This window comes from Hordeum vulgare, chromosome 5H, assembly GCF_904849725.1.
Source record: "Hordeum vulgare subsp. vulgare chromosome 5H, MorexV3_pseudomolecules_assembly, whole genome shotgun sequence".
NCBI classification, from domain to species: Eukaryota; Viridiplantae; Streptophyta; class Magnoliopsida; order Poales; family Poaceae; genus Hordeum; species Hordeum vulgare.
Genome location: NC_058522.1, coordinates 108,453,188 through 108,470,696, shown reverse-complemented (window position 1 = coordinate 108,470,696; position 17,509 = coordinate 108,453,188).

The following is a 17,509-nucleotide window of genomic DNA, read 5'->3' as shown; positions in this document are numbered from 1 at the left end:
GTTTTCTACATGTCAAGTATTTGTTTCTATGACCATGAGATCATGCAACTTCTGAGCACCGAGGAGTGCCTTGTGTGTATCAAACTTCACAACGAAACTGGGTGACTATAAAGGTGATCTACAGGTATCTCCGAAGGTGTCTGTTGGGTTGGCATGAATCAATACTGGGATTTTTCACTCCGTATGAAGGAGAGGTATCTCTAGGGACCACTCGGTAATACAACATCACAATGAGCTTGCAAGTGATGTGACTAAGGAGTTAGTCACGGGATCTTGTATTACGGAACAAGTAAAGAGACTATCCGGTAACGAGATTGAACTAGGTATGGAGATACCGACGATCGAATCTCGGGCAAGTAACATACTAATGGACAAAGGGAACAGTACACGAGATTGATTGAATCCTTGACATCGTGGTTCGACCGATAAAGATCTTCGTAGAATATGTAGGATCTAATATGGGTATCCAGGTCCTGCTATTGGTTATTGGTCGGAGAGTGTCTCAGGTCATGTCTGCATAGTCCTCGAACCCGCAGGGTCTGCACACTTAAGGTTCGGTGACATTTCGGTATAGTTGAGTTATGTATATTGGTGATCAAAGGTGTTCAGAGTCCTTGATGAGATCCTGGACGTCATGAGGAGCTCCGAAATGGTCCGAAGGTAAATATTTATATATGGGAAGTCATATTCTGGCTACCGGGAAAGTTGCGGGTTTTTCCGGTATTGTACCAAGAAGCTTCTAGAAGGTTCCGGAGGAGTTTGGAAGTCCACCAAGGGTTCTACCACATCCCAAGGTTTTGCATGGGATGAGGGGAGACATTGTGGCCTTATTGGGCCAAGCACACAAGTCCCTGAAGGCCCATGCAGTTGGGAAAGGTGGAAAGTCCACCTTTGTATGGAAGGGAAGGAAGGGGGCTAGGATTGCACCTCTTCCCCCCTTGGCTGCGCCCTAGGGCTTGGAGGGGCTGTTACCCACGCCCCTACACCTATATATAGTGCGGAGGGGGTGCCCAAAGAGGACACATGAAGCCCTTAGCGCCCCTCTTTCTCCCTAGATTGTTTTCTCCTCCGTTCTCGGTTTTGGTAGCGCTAGGCGTAGCCCTGCTCGGACAACAACACCACCACCACCGTCAAGTCGTCGCGCTACCGGAGAACTCATCAACCTCTCCGTCCTTGCTTGCTGGATCAAGGAGGCGGATAACATCATCGAGTTGTACGTGTGTAGAACGTGGAGGTGACGTCCGTTCTGCACTAGATCGGGACGGATCATGATGGGATCACGGGACGGATTGCGATATGGATCGCGAAGACTGATACGTCTCCAACGTATCTATAATTTTTTATGGTTCCATGCTATTATCTTATCAACTTTGGATGTTTTGTATGCATGAATATGCTATTTTATATCTTTTTTGGGACTAACCTATTAACTCAGTGCCAAGTGTCAATTTCTGTTTTTTCCGTGTTTTTGACCTTTTTCAGAGAAGAATATTTAACGGAGTCCAAACGGAATAAAACCTGCGGGATGATTTTTTCCATAACAGAAGATACGCACGGGACTTGAGAACCAAGGTAGGAGGCCTCGGGGGAGGTCACAAGCCCCCTAGCCGCGGCCTGGGGGTGTGCCTAGCAGGCTTGTGGGCCCCACGTGGCTCCTTTTCCCTACCTCTTTCGCCTATAAATTCTCTAGAAATCGAAAACCACCAGAGAGAGCCATGAAAGTACTTTTCCGTCGCCACAAGCATCTGTCTCCGCAAGATCCCATCTGGGGACCCTTCTGGTGCCCTGCAGCAGGGGGATTCGGACACGGAGGGCTTCTTCATCAACACCATTGCTTCTCCGATGATGCGTGAGTAGTTCACCACAGACCTTCGGGTCCACAGCTAGTAGCTAGATGGCTTCTTCTCTCTCTTGGATCTTCAATACAAAGTTCTCCATGATCTTCATGGAGATCTATCCGATGTAATCTTCTTTTGCGGTGTGTCTGTCGAGATCGGATGAATTGTGGATTTATGATCAGATTATCTATGAATATTATTTGAGTCTCCTCTAATCTCTTATATGCATGATTTCGTATCCTTGTAATTCTCTTCGAGTTGTGGGTTTCGTTTGGCCAACTTGATCTATAATTCTTCCAAGGGAGAAGTGCTTGGTTTTGGGTTCATACCTTGCGGTGTCCTCACCTAGTGACAGAAGGGGTAGCGAGGCACGCATCGTGTTGTTGCCATCAAAGGTAAAAAGATGGGGTTTATATCATATTGCATGAATCTATCCCTCTACACCATGTCATCTTGCTTAAGGTGTTACTCTGTTTGTTGCAAACTCAATACACTAGATGCATGCTGGATAGCGGTCGATGTGTGGAGTAAAAGTAGTAGATGCAGAAAGTATCGGTCTACTTATCTCGGACGTGATGCCTATATGTATGATCATTGCCTTAGATATCATCATGACTTTGCGCGATTCTATCAATTGCTCGACAGTAATTCGTTCACCCACCGTAATACTTGCTATCATGAGAGAAGCCTCTAGTGAACACTATGGCCCCCGCGTCTACTTCACATCATATTTTCAGATCTACAAAATTACTTTGTTGCCCTTTTCACCTTCAGATCTCACCTTGCAAATAATCGTGAAGGGATTGACAACCCCTTTATAGCGTTGGGTGCAAGTTTGTTTGTTTTTGCGCACGTACATTGGTGCCTCATCTTGATACTCCTACTGGATTGATACCTTGGTTCTCAAACTGAGGGAAATACTTATCGCTACTGTGCTGCATCACCCTTTCCTCTTCAAGGGAAAAACCAACGCAAGCTCAAGAGGTAGCAAGAAGAATTTCTGGCGCCGTTGCCAGGGAGTATTCAAAGTGAAGCATATCCAAGTAACTATCGCAAACTCATCTCTTGCATTTACATTATTCGCCCTTTGCGTCTCGTTTTCCTCTCCCCCACTTCTGAAAAAAATACAAAAATATTTGCCTTTTTCGTTCGCCCTTTTTTTCGATTGCTTTCTATTTGCTTGTGTGGGATAGTCTACCTATCCTTATGGCTAGTCCTGTCGCTTTGAACGTTACTCCCGAGAGCGAAGTTCTTAATTTCAAACAAAATGAGGGAGAAAACTTAAAGGATGCTTGGTATAGAATTTGCAATGCTTAGAATAGATCTACTCGTAAGCAATCTACTACCGTTCTACTTCACAACTTTTATGTGGGTATTTCCCCTTGGAATAGGTATGTTCTTGACACCATCGTAGGCAGAAATTTCTTGGGTAGACATACCATTGATTATTACGGTGCTTTAATAAATTTGGTTGGCTCACCCCCACTCATGGTTAATGGAACTACCTTAACTTTGGAACATGTGATGCGTAGGCTGGATATCATTGAAAATAAAGTTGCTACGATAGAACTCATTGAAAATTTGGATAAAAAGATCCACAATCAAATCACTCAGTATGGATCCAAGGTGGGAATGACTTTGAAAAATTTAAAGGATAAGGAACCCACAGTTAATGAAAAAATAGGTCATGATTCCGCTAGAATTGGCAAACTAGAGGATGTTATAACCAACTTGGGTTCCGCTTTTGCCGCTGTTCAGAAGACTCCAAATTTTGCCCACAATAAGGCCACAAAGTTTGTTTTTGTTCCTAAAAACAGTGGTGAACCATCTAGTAAGATAGATGAAGATCTTAAAATGTTGAGTGTTCACCCTACGAATGGTCTGAGCACAAAAGACGACGATACTTGATTCTATCGTCTTATGCCTAGCTAAGGGCGTTAAACAATAGCGCTTGTTGGGAGGCAACCCAATGAATTTATATTTGCTTTTTGCTTTCTGTTTTGTTGTGTACATTCCATCATAATTCTGTTATGACTGTGTTTTTTATGTTTCTTTTTGTGTTTGTGCCAAGTAAAACCTTTATGATTAGTTTTGGTGATAGTTGTTTGATCATGCTGAAAAAGACAGAAACTTTGTGCTCACGAAATTATTTTTAATTCCTATCCAGAAAGAGATTTTGGATTCTTTTTGCTGCTGGTTAATATGAAAAGTTCCCTAATTGTCATAATTTTTAAGAATTTTTGGGATACCATAGGTATACGAAGTATACAGATTGCTATACACTCGTCTGTTTTTGACAGATTCTGTTTTTGTTGTGTTGATTGCTTATTTTGATGAAACTATGAATAGTATCGGAGGTACTAGCCATGGAAAAGTGAGAATACAGTAATATAACATCAATCTAAATAGAAATCAAGTTTACTACAGTGCCTAAAGAGTTGGTGGTTTGTTTTCTTATGCTAATGATATCACGTGTTTCTGTTTAAGTTTTGTGTTGTGAAGTTTTCAAGTTTTGGGTGATGTTCTCATGGACAATGGGATAAAGAGTGGAAAGAGCTTAAGCTTGGGGATGCCCAAGGCATCCCAAGCCAAATTCAAGGACACCAAAAAGCCTAAGCTTAGGGATGCCCCGGGAAGGCATCCCCTCTTTCGTCTTCAATTCATCGGTAACGTTACTTGGAGCTATATTTTTATTCACCACATGATATGTGTTTTGCTTGGAGCGTCGTGTATTATAGGAGTCTTTTATTTTTGTTTTGTCACGGTCTTCCTTGCTGCACACCTTTTTGAGAGGGATATGCACTCATGGTGAATTTGCTAGAATACTCATTGAGCTTCACTTATATCTTTTGAGCTAGATAACTTTGCTCTAGTGCATCACTTAGATCTTTTTAGAGCACGGCGGTGTCATATTTTGAAGAAATAAGAACTCTCGATCTTCACTTATATATTTTTCAGAGTGCTCTCTCTAAGTAACTTGGTAATTGGCGTGTGCTACGAAAGTAGTCCTAAATATGATAGGCATCCAAAGAGGATATAATAAAAACTTCCATATTCAAGTGCATTGATTAGTAAGAGAAGTGTGATTCCTCACAATTAGTTTTGAGATATGGTTATGGTAATATTAGAGTTATGTTAGTAGGGTGTTGTGAATCTAGAAATACTTGTGTTGAAGTTAGTGATTCCCGTAGCATGTACGTATGGTGAACCGCTATGTTAGGAAGTCGGAGCATAATTGATTTATTGATTGTCATCCTTTGTGTGGCGGTCGGGATCGCGCGATGGTTAAACACCAACCAACCCTTCCCCTAGGACTATGTGTTTAGCACTTTGTTTCGATTACTAATAAAACTTTCACAATAAGTATATGAGTTCTTCATGACTAATGTGAGTCCATGGTATAGATGCACTTTCACCTTCCACCATTGCTAGCCTTTCTAGTGTCGCGCAACTTGCGTTGGTGCACAAACCCACCATATACCTTTCTCAAAACAGCCACCATACCTACCTATTATGGCACTTTCATAGCCATTCCGAGATATATTGCCATGCAACTCCCACCGTTCCGTCTCATGACATGTGTCGTCACTTTCATATTGCCATTGCATGATCGTAAGATAGCCAGTGAGATGTTTCAACGTCATACGCTAAGCTAGATCGTTGCACATTCCGGTACACTGCCAGAGGCATTTCATATAGAGTCATCATTGTTCTAAGTATTGAGTTGTAAGTAAATAAAAGTGTGATGATCATCATTATTAGAGCATTGTCCCATGTGAGGAAAAAAAGGCAAAAGATGCCCACCAAAAAAATGAAAAAAAGGAGCCCAAAGAGCCCAAACAAAAAAAATGAGAGAGAAAGAGAGAAGGGACAATGCTACTATCTTTTTCCACACTTGTGCTTCAAAATAGCACAATGTTCTTCATGATAGAGAGTCTCTTGTTTTGTCAATCCATATACTAGTGGGAATTTTCATTATATAACTTGGCTTGTATATTCCAATGATGGGCTTCCTCAAAGTTGCCCTAGGTCTTCGTGAGCAAGCAAGTTGGGTGCACACCCACTAGTTTTCTTTTTGAGATTTCACACACTTATGGCTCTAGTGCATGAGTTGCATGGCAATCCCTACTCATTCACATTGATATCTATTGATGGGCATCTCCATAGCCCATTGATATGCCAAGTCAATGTGACCATCTCCTCCTTTTTGCCTCACAACCTCCACCACACTCTATTCCACCTATAGTGCTATATCCATGGCTCACGCTCATGTATTGCGTGAGAGTTCAAAAAGTTTGAGAAAGTAAGAGTGCGAAAACAATTACTTGGCCAATATCGGGGTTGTGCATGATTTAAATTCGTTGTGTGGGGATGATGGAGCATAGCCAGACTATATGATTTTGTAGGGATAACTTTCTTTGGCCTTGTTATTTCAAAAGTTCATGATCACTTTGCTAGTATGCTTGAAGTACTATTGTTTTCATGTCAATAGTAAACTATTGTTTTGAATCTTGCGGATCTGAACATCCATGCCACAAGAAAGAAGTTACAAAGGACAAATATGTTAGGTAGCATTCCACATCAAAAATTAGTCTTTATCACTTCCCTACTCGAGGACGAGCAGGAGTTAAGCTTGGGGATGCTTGATACGTCTCCAACGTATCTATAATTTTTTATGGTTCCATGCTATTGTCTTGTCAACTTTGGATGTTTTGTATGCATGAATATGCTATTTTATATCTTTTTTGGGACTAACCTATTAACTCAGTGCCAAGTACGAGTTTCTATTTTTTCCGTGTCTTTGACATTTTTCAGAGAAGAATATTTAACGGAGTCCAAACGGAATAAAACCTGCGGGGTGATTTTTTTTCCATAACAGAAGATACGCACGGGACTTGAGAACCAAGGCAGGAGGCCTCGGGGGAGGTCACAAGCCCCCTAGCCACGGCCTGGGGGGTCGCGCCTAGCAGACTTGTGGGCCCCACGTGGCTCCTTTGCCCTACCTCTTTCGCCTATAAATTCTATAAAAATCCAAAACCACTAGAGAGAGCCACGAAAATACTTTTCCGCCGCCGCAAGCTTCTGTCTCCGCAAGATCCCATCTAGGGACCATTCTGGTGCCCTGCCGGAGGGGGATTCGGACACGGAGGGCTTCTTCATCAACACCATTGCATCTCCGATGATGCGTGAGTAGTTCACCACAGACTTTCGGGTCCATAGCTAGTAGCTAGATGGCTTCTTCTCTCTTGGATCTTCAATACAAAGTTCTCCATGATCTTCATGGAGATCTATCCGATGTAATCTTATTTTGCGGTGTGTTTGTCGAGATCCGATGAATTGTGGATTTATGATCAGATTATCTATGAATATTATTTGAGTCTCCTCTGATCTCTTATATGCATGAATTCGTATCCTTGTAATTCTCTTCGAGTTGTGGGTTTCGTTTGACCAACTTGATCTATAATTATTGCAATAGGAGAAGTGCTTGGTTTTGGGTTCATACTATGCGGTGTACTCACCTAGTGACAGAAGGGGTAGCGAGGCACGCATCATGTTGTTCCATCAAGGGTAAAAAGCTGGGGTTTATATCATATTGCATGAATCTATCCCTCTACATCATGTCATCTTGCTTAAGGCGTTACTCTGTTTGTTATGACTCAATGCGGTCAATGTGTGGAGTAATAGTAGTAGATGCAGAAAGTACCGGTCTACTTGTCTTGGACGTGATGCCTGTATGTATGATCATTGCCTTAGATATCATCATGACTTTGCGCGATTCTATCAGTTGCTCGACAATAATTCGTTCACCCACCGTAATACTTGCTATCATGAGAGAAGCCTCTAGTGAACACTATGGCCCCCGGGTCTACTTCACATCATATTTTCAGATCTAGAAAATTACTTTGTTGAACTTTTCACCTTCAGGTCTCACCTTGCAAATAATCGTGAAGGGATTGACAACCCCTTTATAGCGTTGGGTTCAAGTTTGTTTGTTTTTGCGCAGGTACATTGGTGCCTCATCTTGATACTCCTACTGGATTGATACCTTGGTTCTCAAACTAAGGGAAATACTTATCGCTACTGTGCTGCATAACCCTTTCCTCTTCAAGGGAAAAACCAACGCAAGCTCAAGAGGTAGCAAAGACGTTCAACTACATCAACCACGTTATATACACTTCCGCTTAGTGATCTACAAGGGTATGTAGATGAACTCCCCCTCTCGTAGATGTTAGTCTCCATAGATTGATCTCAGTGTGCGTAGGAAAAAAAATTGTTTCACATGCGACGTTTCCCAACATGTGATGCCTCCACCTGGCAGTTCTGGGGTCATAGATAGCACTGCAACAAAGATACATGGTGTCCTAGCTCTACTTTACATCAAACTACCTCGTGCTTTCGCCCAAAAATGAGATTTCACGGGATGTTTTCTTTCCCGTAATGTAGAGAACATCCTCTTTCCATTAGAATTTTTGGAGCCAAATCATGCATAGCGAGGCAAAATTGACCTGTGGACGAAAGTATTTCACAAACTGGACCATGTTTGAATTTTTTTTCACTCACCTGATCCTTTTGTGCAGTGCCGACACATAGGTGATGCACCCTACTGAGTAGCGCCTTACTAATGGGCGTTTCAAGCTTGCCCAGTGTGGCACCTTTGATCTAGGCCGGGCCCCACACCTGGTCGTGCAGCGCCTAGCCGGAAGGTGCCACATGACCATGTGGAGTGCCCAGCACATAGGCGTTGCACTATGACTTACTAACCACCGCGCGCTGGTCTCCCCCACTCCACCCCATTCGTTTCCAGAACAAAGAGAGGATGAGGCAGCATCTCTCTCCTCTCCCACGCTCAATCCTCTCTCCAAAAACTTAAGATATGATGATTTCTTTCATGGATTTCTTTGCCAATCCCACCTAGAAGGCAATCTCCTCCGATCCCCTTCTTTCTATCCGGAAAATCTTACCCATTTTTCACATTTGTGGAAACCTTGTTTGCTCTGATTAGAAACTTACATGTAAATTTTGAAATAGCTTTGTGGGATGAGGATTTGCAGATGATTTGCAATCATTGTGGAAACCCTAGTATTGTTGATTTGTATTGACAATATATGCTTCCATAGTGAAACCCTAGATTGTTGAGATGAAACCATATACATGTTGAAATGTTTGTGTTGATGATTTTTGAGAAGAGTATTGTTAATGCTTTCGTTGCGGAACCCTAGATTATTGAGTGAGTATTGCCAATAATGATTCCATTGTGGAAACTTATATTGTTGTGAATACATAAGATTTTTGTGATGATTGTTAACATGCTTTCATTGTATATCTTATATTAGTATTCAAATTCACTTTTAGTGTCTACCTATAGTTGAGATAAATACATATAAAATAATGCTAGCATATGAAATAATGCATAGGAAGTATGGTAGTTAGCTCATGTATATTTATTGTTTGAAATTTGTACGATGGTTTGGCTTCTCGATGATTTCTATGACATTCAACACCGAGCCTACATTATGTCGGAGAAGAAGCGGGTAATAATCACATTAGTTGGTATTTTGAAATTTGTGTTTAGTTCAAATAGACATGCCCCATATGTAATACTCTAACTTGCTTGTTTGCATTTCTTAAACCTCTAAAGATTCTGTCTCACGTGGTTCCATGCCCTACAATGAGCGGTACGCACCATACATTAGGCAGACATGACTCCTCCCGTTCATTCAACTAGTCAGTCGGTCGACAGCAAACCTCAATGCTACAACAATCACCTCGCTTATTGATCGATGGAGGACAAAGATGCACATTTTCCATATTCAAACCAAGGAGATGATCGTGACGCTCTAGGATGTCTCCTTGATCACCGGTCTTCCTATGGAGGGGAAGCCTCTCTATATGAGCACCGATTCTGATGGGTGGTGCCACAAGTGGAGGCCCTTATTGGTATGTCTCCTCCATAGGCTCCCATAGCAGATAAAGAGAAGAAGGAAAGAGTCGCAACCGGAGCTCAATTCACATTGATTGCAGCAAACTTCGTGCATTGCCGTGAGGATGCTACTCATGATGTGATCTAGACATATGCTCGTGTCTACATGTGGTGTGTTATCTCCAGGACATTGTTTGCTGACGCCACTTGCAAGAATGCTCCATGGATGTGGCTTAAGGCATTGACCGTCTTCGACAACCAATGAAGTTGGGGTTTGGCGGCACTGGCCTACTTGTACCGACAAGTAGTTAGCTGTTTGTTTTCACTTCATGTCTACATTACCAATGCAATCTTGCTCTTAAGTGAACTATGTTTTCCTTTATGTACATTTGGACGATGCTTGTTGTAGGATCTCAAAGGACAGATCTATTGGTGGTTGTATGCTCGTACTTTCATTATGGAGCTAGGAGCGCATGCAGGTTGGACGCCCGAAGGACGTAATGTACAAGGCTTGGAACGGTAAAGGCGACAACTGTGGTTCCTCACTTGGGCTTTCAAGTGGGATGTGGTATCCGAGATGACGAGTGATTTCACTCTCATGTATAGGCAGTACACTAACGAGTTGGACACGACTACGGCTGAGCAGGTAAACACTGACATTACATCACTTATTCTCATGCTTTTATGAGAACTCGACATCAATGTTGAGTTGTTGTGCTATGTTCCAGTTGGAATGGGAGCCATATGGCGCCAAGGATAGATTAGGACATGCTGGATATTTCGTCCTGAATCTAATGTGCTTGCGGGATATGCATCTTTGGATTATGGGGTGCCCACTCATATGCAACTGGGCAATTGAGCTTGACATCCACATCGTGTGTACCGCCAGTTTGGTTTGTTCCAGAGTCACATGCCGGTATGGCAGGGCATGGAAAAAAGCGCTTCACGTGTAAGAGAGAATGAATTGTGTGCACTTACCATCGTCGCGTCCTTTTTGATGGTGCTAATATTTGGTTTTTTAACATGCAGGTTGGATAGGAAAAAGTAGCAAAAGATCAAGGACTGGGACAAATATCATAAGATGCATTTCACCATGTCCGAGCTTAGTGTGGAGCAAGCTCAGGCTACAGCAGGATCCCAACTTCGTGAGTACTGCCCACTCACGTTCAACAATTACCTTAAATGGTATCTTGCAAGTACTCGTGTGGAGACATGCAAGCCGGCGTATGCAGAGGAGATTTTCGAAGATCCCACCGTCTTTCATGAGCTAACCCAACACGAATACAACAAATATGTCAGGGAAGGGACCCGAGTTACAGTGTCAGGGCCACAAGTTAAGGCGGTTATCCAATCTTATATGTTGTCGTGACCCTGAATATTTAGAACCAGAGCTGTCTAGGTCCGCTACACCATCTGACCCCCCATCTGACCATGGGACTCATTTGGAGGATGAGACTACATCGACAACTCATCTGGAGGATGAAGGTGTTGTAACCAAAGAGGTATGACAATAACACATATTCATCTCTCTGATGCATTGCTCACTTCACTATGACACATGTTTTTACCATATCGTTTACTTTTATGATAGATTGATGATGACATGACATTGCACGACTATCAAGTTCGGTTAGCATACTTGTTGAAGCCTGGGAAGTAATTCAAACGGTTCACGCCTGAGGACTACAACACTAGAGGCAAGAGGACGATCGGTGGGAGCTCGCGGATGGTGAACTTGGATGATGATGTCAACGATGAGGAGGAGGAACCGGAGCCGGTTACTCCTTCCAGGAGAAAGAAGATAGTCAGCAAAAGGGGAAGGAAGTAGCCGTCATTTTCATATGAAATTGAACTAGTCGTCATTTTCTTATGTTGATGAACTTGTAACAATCTTGAACTTCTTATCTTTGTTAAACTTGAAGTGACGTTAATTGTTAGTAATGTGTAGTGCAGTTCACATAGGCATGTCGCCTAACAGAGAGGCATTGCACGTTATTGTGCATCGCGTGAGCAGGGGCGGAGACAGGGGGACGAGCAGGGGCCTACCCCCCTCCCCCCCCCCCAATGATGGACAAAATCTGAAGCATGTACTATATATTTGACTGATATAAGCAAGTATATATGTATTTGCCCCCCCCTCATCAGCGGTCATATCCAAATCCTGACTCCATCACTGCGTGTGAGACCAAGGTGTTGCATGCCTAAAGGTCAGGCATTGCACCCGCATTTATAAAATTTTAGGGGCGGGGGAGGGCCAACCTAGGCATTGGTAATACAATGTGCAATGTCTAAGGTCGAGGCGCTGCACATTACATGTGTGGTGTCTAGGTGTAAGGCGCTGCACGGCTGAGTGTGGGGTCTGGCCTGGCACAGGTGTGCAACGCTGGCCCATATGTGTAACGCCTAAGAGCAACTCTAGCAGACCCCGTATCCCGCCCCGGCCCGCAAAATAACCGCCAAATTGCGGGTCGGGGCCGGAAAATCCGCACAATCAGACTCCGCATCCCGCCTCGGCCCGCAAAATTTTTTGCAGGGCGCGGCAAATCTTCTCCCCCAACCTCTATCTTCACGGGCTGGGAGGCCGACCCGAGTTGAACCCCTATCTCGCGCGAGATTTGGCGGAAGGGACATTTCCGCGCGCCCTTTCCCAATCCCCGCACCCTCCGCCACCATTGCCCCCCTCCGCAAGCTCTGGTTCCTCCTCCCTGACCGTTCCTTGCCGCCATGGAGGACCCCATGTTGTCCCCCGTCACCGTCGAGGTCGCGCATGCTCCTTCCCCTCAGGCGGATCTCGTCGGCGGCCATGTTGCCCCCGCCGCCGTCGCCCAAGCACACGCCGCGCCTTCCCGCAAGCGCAGGGCAACGTGGTCGTGCAGGGCGGGAATCCGGCTGCCCCCGCCGCGACGGCCCGCGCTCCGGGCGCCAACGCCGCAGTGCGATCCCGGCCGGCGGCGGAGAAGGCCGGCAAGGCCGCGGGCGTAAAGCGGAGGAAGGTTCCGGCTTCAAGGAAGCCACCTTCTTCAACCTCTCACTCCATCCCCCCGCAAGGAGGTGCTCTGGCGATGACGTTCAACAATGCCACTCCCCCCACGAGCGAGGTGTTCGACGAAATGGCCGGAAGGTATGCCTCTTCGGTCTTGTCGATTCCCTTTCATTTTTCGTCATTAGTCTCGATAGCTCGTGACTTGTTATTGTTCGCTATAGCGGTGGTTCGAACAATGCAACAACCGAGTGGAGGTGGATTCGGTGGCGCCGATGCGGGAGTTGGAACAAGCGACGGAGGTGGATTTGGTGCGCCGATGAACTTCGATATGGACTCCATGACGCGGAGTGAAGATCGACCCCCAAGATGATGCCGAACATGAGCGCAAACCTTTGCATGCCCTCTTCTGCGTAATGAACTTCGCTTTTATTTGCGCGTAAACTGTTTATGTCGTTTGAATTTGAACTTGTTTGCCAAACCCTATGTCAAATGCGAGATTTACAGTTTTTCTGTTTGCGGGTCGTCGCGGTGGAGCCCGAGCAGAACCCGCAGAAGCCGACCCGTAAAAAAGCATATTCCGCGAATATACTTTTTTACGGATCCGTTTAGGGGGTCTGCATCTGTGTCAGCTCGCGCCGGCCCGCAAAAGTGATTTTTCGCGAACTGCAAACGCGTTTTGCGGGCCGGCGGGATGCGGGGTCTGCTAGAGTTGCTCTAAGAACCACACGCTGCATTGTATAGTGTGACGCCTAGCTATCGGACGCTACACAAAAGAATCAGTTGTATGATTTTTTTTCCTTCACGGTTCATTTTACGAATTAATTCTGTTCACGTATCAGATATGTCATTTTTTGTCACATACCGAACGCATGTTTGGGACACTTTCCTATGTTCGTCACTTTATGTACTTTTTCCTGCAAAATTCCTGCGTACCAACCAGGCCCTGAGTCCAGATCGCTGTGCATAGGAACGGGCGACACGCGTCATGTGTCACGTGGCCTTGACAGTACAAGTCATCTTGACAATGCATAAACTGAATTTATCTAACGAAAAGTGATTGGAAGGCGAGCGCCCGAGTTGACAAAAACCACGCGGTTGCCCTTTCCATGCAATCATCATACAGTGGCGCAACTTGCATTTGTGCCATGGACACGCAGCTAGCAGAATGATTAATCATGCCGTGTCAAGAGACAAATATAACAGTGACACTTTTGTAGTTTATGCTTGGGCGTGTTAGCCCATGCCATCTTCTGTGAAAACAGCTCCCCTTTCTGTGTGGAAATATGGACACGCAAACGCGCAATACAAAGAGGATAAGATCGAGTTTAGCAGCATGGTTTCTTTAAAATACTAGGAATCTGAAATATCGGCATTCTCTAAAGTTTGAAGAAATGAATGCTTCAGTTTCAAAAAACCAAAAAAAATCTCAATCAGTTTAGAAAACATTAAAGCCTCGTCTCAAATATTGCAGAAAAAAAAGATAATACGGTTTACTATATTTCATGGAGAAAAGAAAAATATAGTACTGAAGACACTATGTTTTCCAAATACTACAATGACATAGAAAATATACCGAAAAGTGTTAATGGAGGACGAGCTTCTGATAGGACTTTATCCCAACCATCGTTTGTACATAGGGATAAACATTGGAATTCTTACCTTCCTACAATGATGTTTATACTGTTGGTCTTGCTATAATATGCTGGGCAATTTGGTTGGCCCGTAACCGTGCCACTTTTGAAAAAAAAAGTGAATTAATAACCCTTTCAAAATTGTTTTCACAACATGTGCTTTCATGTAATATTGGACAGGTCTGCAGAAGCCAGAAACGGCTGAGGTGATTAAGAAAGGTGCATAGATGTTGAAGGAAAATGCATCACAAATGTTGCTGCTTTGCGGGCCACCAATGCCAAAATCCAACGATCAGGGATATGAAGGTGACAAATGGGATGAATGGTGAGCTGCTGGGTTATGGATCAGGCTGGTGGTGATAGAAGTGCTGATGTTGGTGTCCATTCTGGTTTTTGTTGTCTATGTTATGTTGACCCTGCGTGGTCTGTCTTAGTACCGGTGGTTTTGTTTGATGTCTGGTAGGACTTATTGCGGTACTTGATGGTGATTTCTCTTTTTTAGTTTCTGGCGGGTTTGGGTGATACCTAGGTTTTCGCTCCATAGGCTTGTGTTCCTGATGACAGGCGCATACGGTGGGTTTTCTGGTATTGCCCCGAACCCGCTTCTCCCTCTTTCCCTTGTTCTTGCTCTGGTTCGAAGGAAAACTTTGCATTTCCGTTATGTTTTATAATCAAAAGGGGAAGCCCGGTTCGGAAAAAAAAACTATGCACACTATGGTCTATGTCTATAGATAGTATTATTGATGCGCTTGATCCCACCGTTCCATTAAACAGAGTTAGCAAGTGATGGTCACATCCATAGCAATATACTAGGATGATGTAATTAATTAGGTAACTACAAGTGAGCAAGTTAGGATTATTATAGATTATAGATTAGCCAATTAGGGTCACCACATATTAGCTCATCATTTAAAACTTGAAACGTTACATTGCTTTTTAGGTGATCAAATCATGTAATTTGTTGTTTACTAGTATTGACAAGAGGGAAAGTAATAATTTCGCAAAAGAACATAAGTAATAAGTTAAAAAAACAATCAAGAGGGGAAGGAGTTCATGTAAAAAAAGTCTTGATATCACCCACAAAAAAAGTCTTCATATGATCGCTAAAAATTGTGAAAATAAGTAATAAGTAATTTGTCAATTAGGATCAAATGTATAATTTACATGGTAAAATTATTTTATGTACCTACCTTGTTTGGTTAACTTTTTTCAGTGATTACAAGATATATTAAGAAAATTAACCTAATTTTGAACACTTGTTCAGACTTATCAATTAAATTCTTTTCCATGTAAATATTCAGTCCGTAATCACAGACTATGCTTCATGCCTAACAGTTTTTTCATCATGGACTTGTTTAAGAAATGAAAAGTTTTCAATAGTACACCTACATCATATCATCTCAGGTCGTAGCATATGTCTTTCATAGGCCAACTGTAGTCCCCTGATGCAGCCGTCCACTGAAACTTCGCTCTCCAGGCGGGGGTGGGATCCCGAGGCCCACTTTGGACGCTCTCGATAAAGTCAGCCGGTGGCCCCGTCCGCTGAAACTTTGCTCTAAAAAATATACACGCTTTGTTCTAGTAGAATAAGAATAAAGACATCTTCTGCATCAAAACATACATCCTAAATGCTCACCGACATGTCTAGACATGTCTAGAAACAGCGGATAAGAGCATCTCTAGTAGACCCTGTATAAGTGGTCAAACTCGTAAAAAAATTACGTTTTATAGTTTTGGTCATAAAAAGTGTGCAGAACAGAAACCGTAAAAGTGGTCCAACTCGTAAAATTTTAAAGGGACACGGTAAAGCCACACCTGAAACCCTTATTTTTGAAGGTTAGAAGACCGATCCTAGGGGGGCCCATATGCCGGTCAAACCTCGTAGGAGCAAACATGTCGCCGTGGAGTTTGCCGGAATCTGCCCTAAACTTGACAGAATTCATCACCGCATGCCGGAAAAGGCCGCTCGACGCCGTAGTCGATCACCGCCGGTTTGAATTGGGCGAGCTCGACCTCGCCATGGCCTCCCAAGACCTCAGCCTGGCCGTCGGAATCCTCCCGGCGCGTCAGGCAAAGGGGCACGGCTGGCAACAGAGCAAGTCGCTGACGACGGAAGCGACGGGGCATGGCCGACAGGCGACAAGGCGTGGCCAGCGTGATGATGGGACGCGACCGACGGGGATGGGCCGCGGCCAACAAGCGACGGGGCGCGTCCGACGGGGTTGGGCGCGACCAGCTAGAGGAAGGGGCGGCTGCCGGCGGACCGGAGGAAGAAGTTGTTTACCGCAGTTTAAAATTTTATTTTACAGTTTCTATTCGGACATAGCTAAAATGGATCCTTAAAATGCCTTTTTCGACCTGTATCCCAGTTTTACAGTTTGCGTTTTTACGAGGTCCGCTAGAAATGCTCTAAGGAAGCGTCCATCCAACCCAATGTAGTAAATGCTCACCTACATTTCAAATGAATATTTCACAAGCGGACAAAATGTAAGTTAATTTCATATATTATATGGAAATCGGACATTATTTAACAAGTTCAACTAAAATAAATAAATTAATTAAACTACACGAGGTACCGGGAGTGACCTCGTAGGCATGACCTCCGAGACCACCGCACCTCCATCGGCGTTGCCGACATTGTTGTTGTCGTCGTCCTTCCAGCGGTGAACGGCCTCCCACGGATCACAACATCCCTTATTGGTCGCCGATGTGTGTTTGCGGTGGAGCCGCTCCGCCTCACACGTTCGATCGACAGCATCTGGCCAGCGACGATGATCGTTCTGGCGTCTCCGACAAGCGAACTTCTACGAGGTGGTCTTGAACCTATCCTTGGTCAGGCCAGCGAGAGGTTTGGGTTGGCGTACACCCAGTTCGACGCAACGTTCTACGTCATGAAGGCCAAACGTCACTCCACATGCTCCTAGTGCTCCTTCTCGGGTGTCGCTTTGTCGGCCACCGTCCTAGTGCTCCAGGAGGAGGTGCCGATGTTTCGTCCGAGGTAGAAGAGGAGGTGGTCGCGTGCATTGACGATCATTGGGGCGAGCGCCTTCTCCTTCACGAAAACCACACGCCATCAGTCACTTTCTTTCATGCCCATCCGATCAATATCCAACCTCAATCATTTTATGGTATGTTC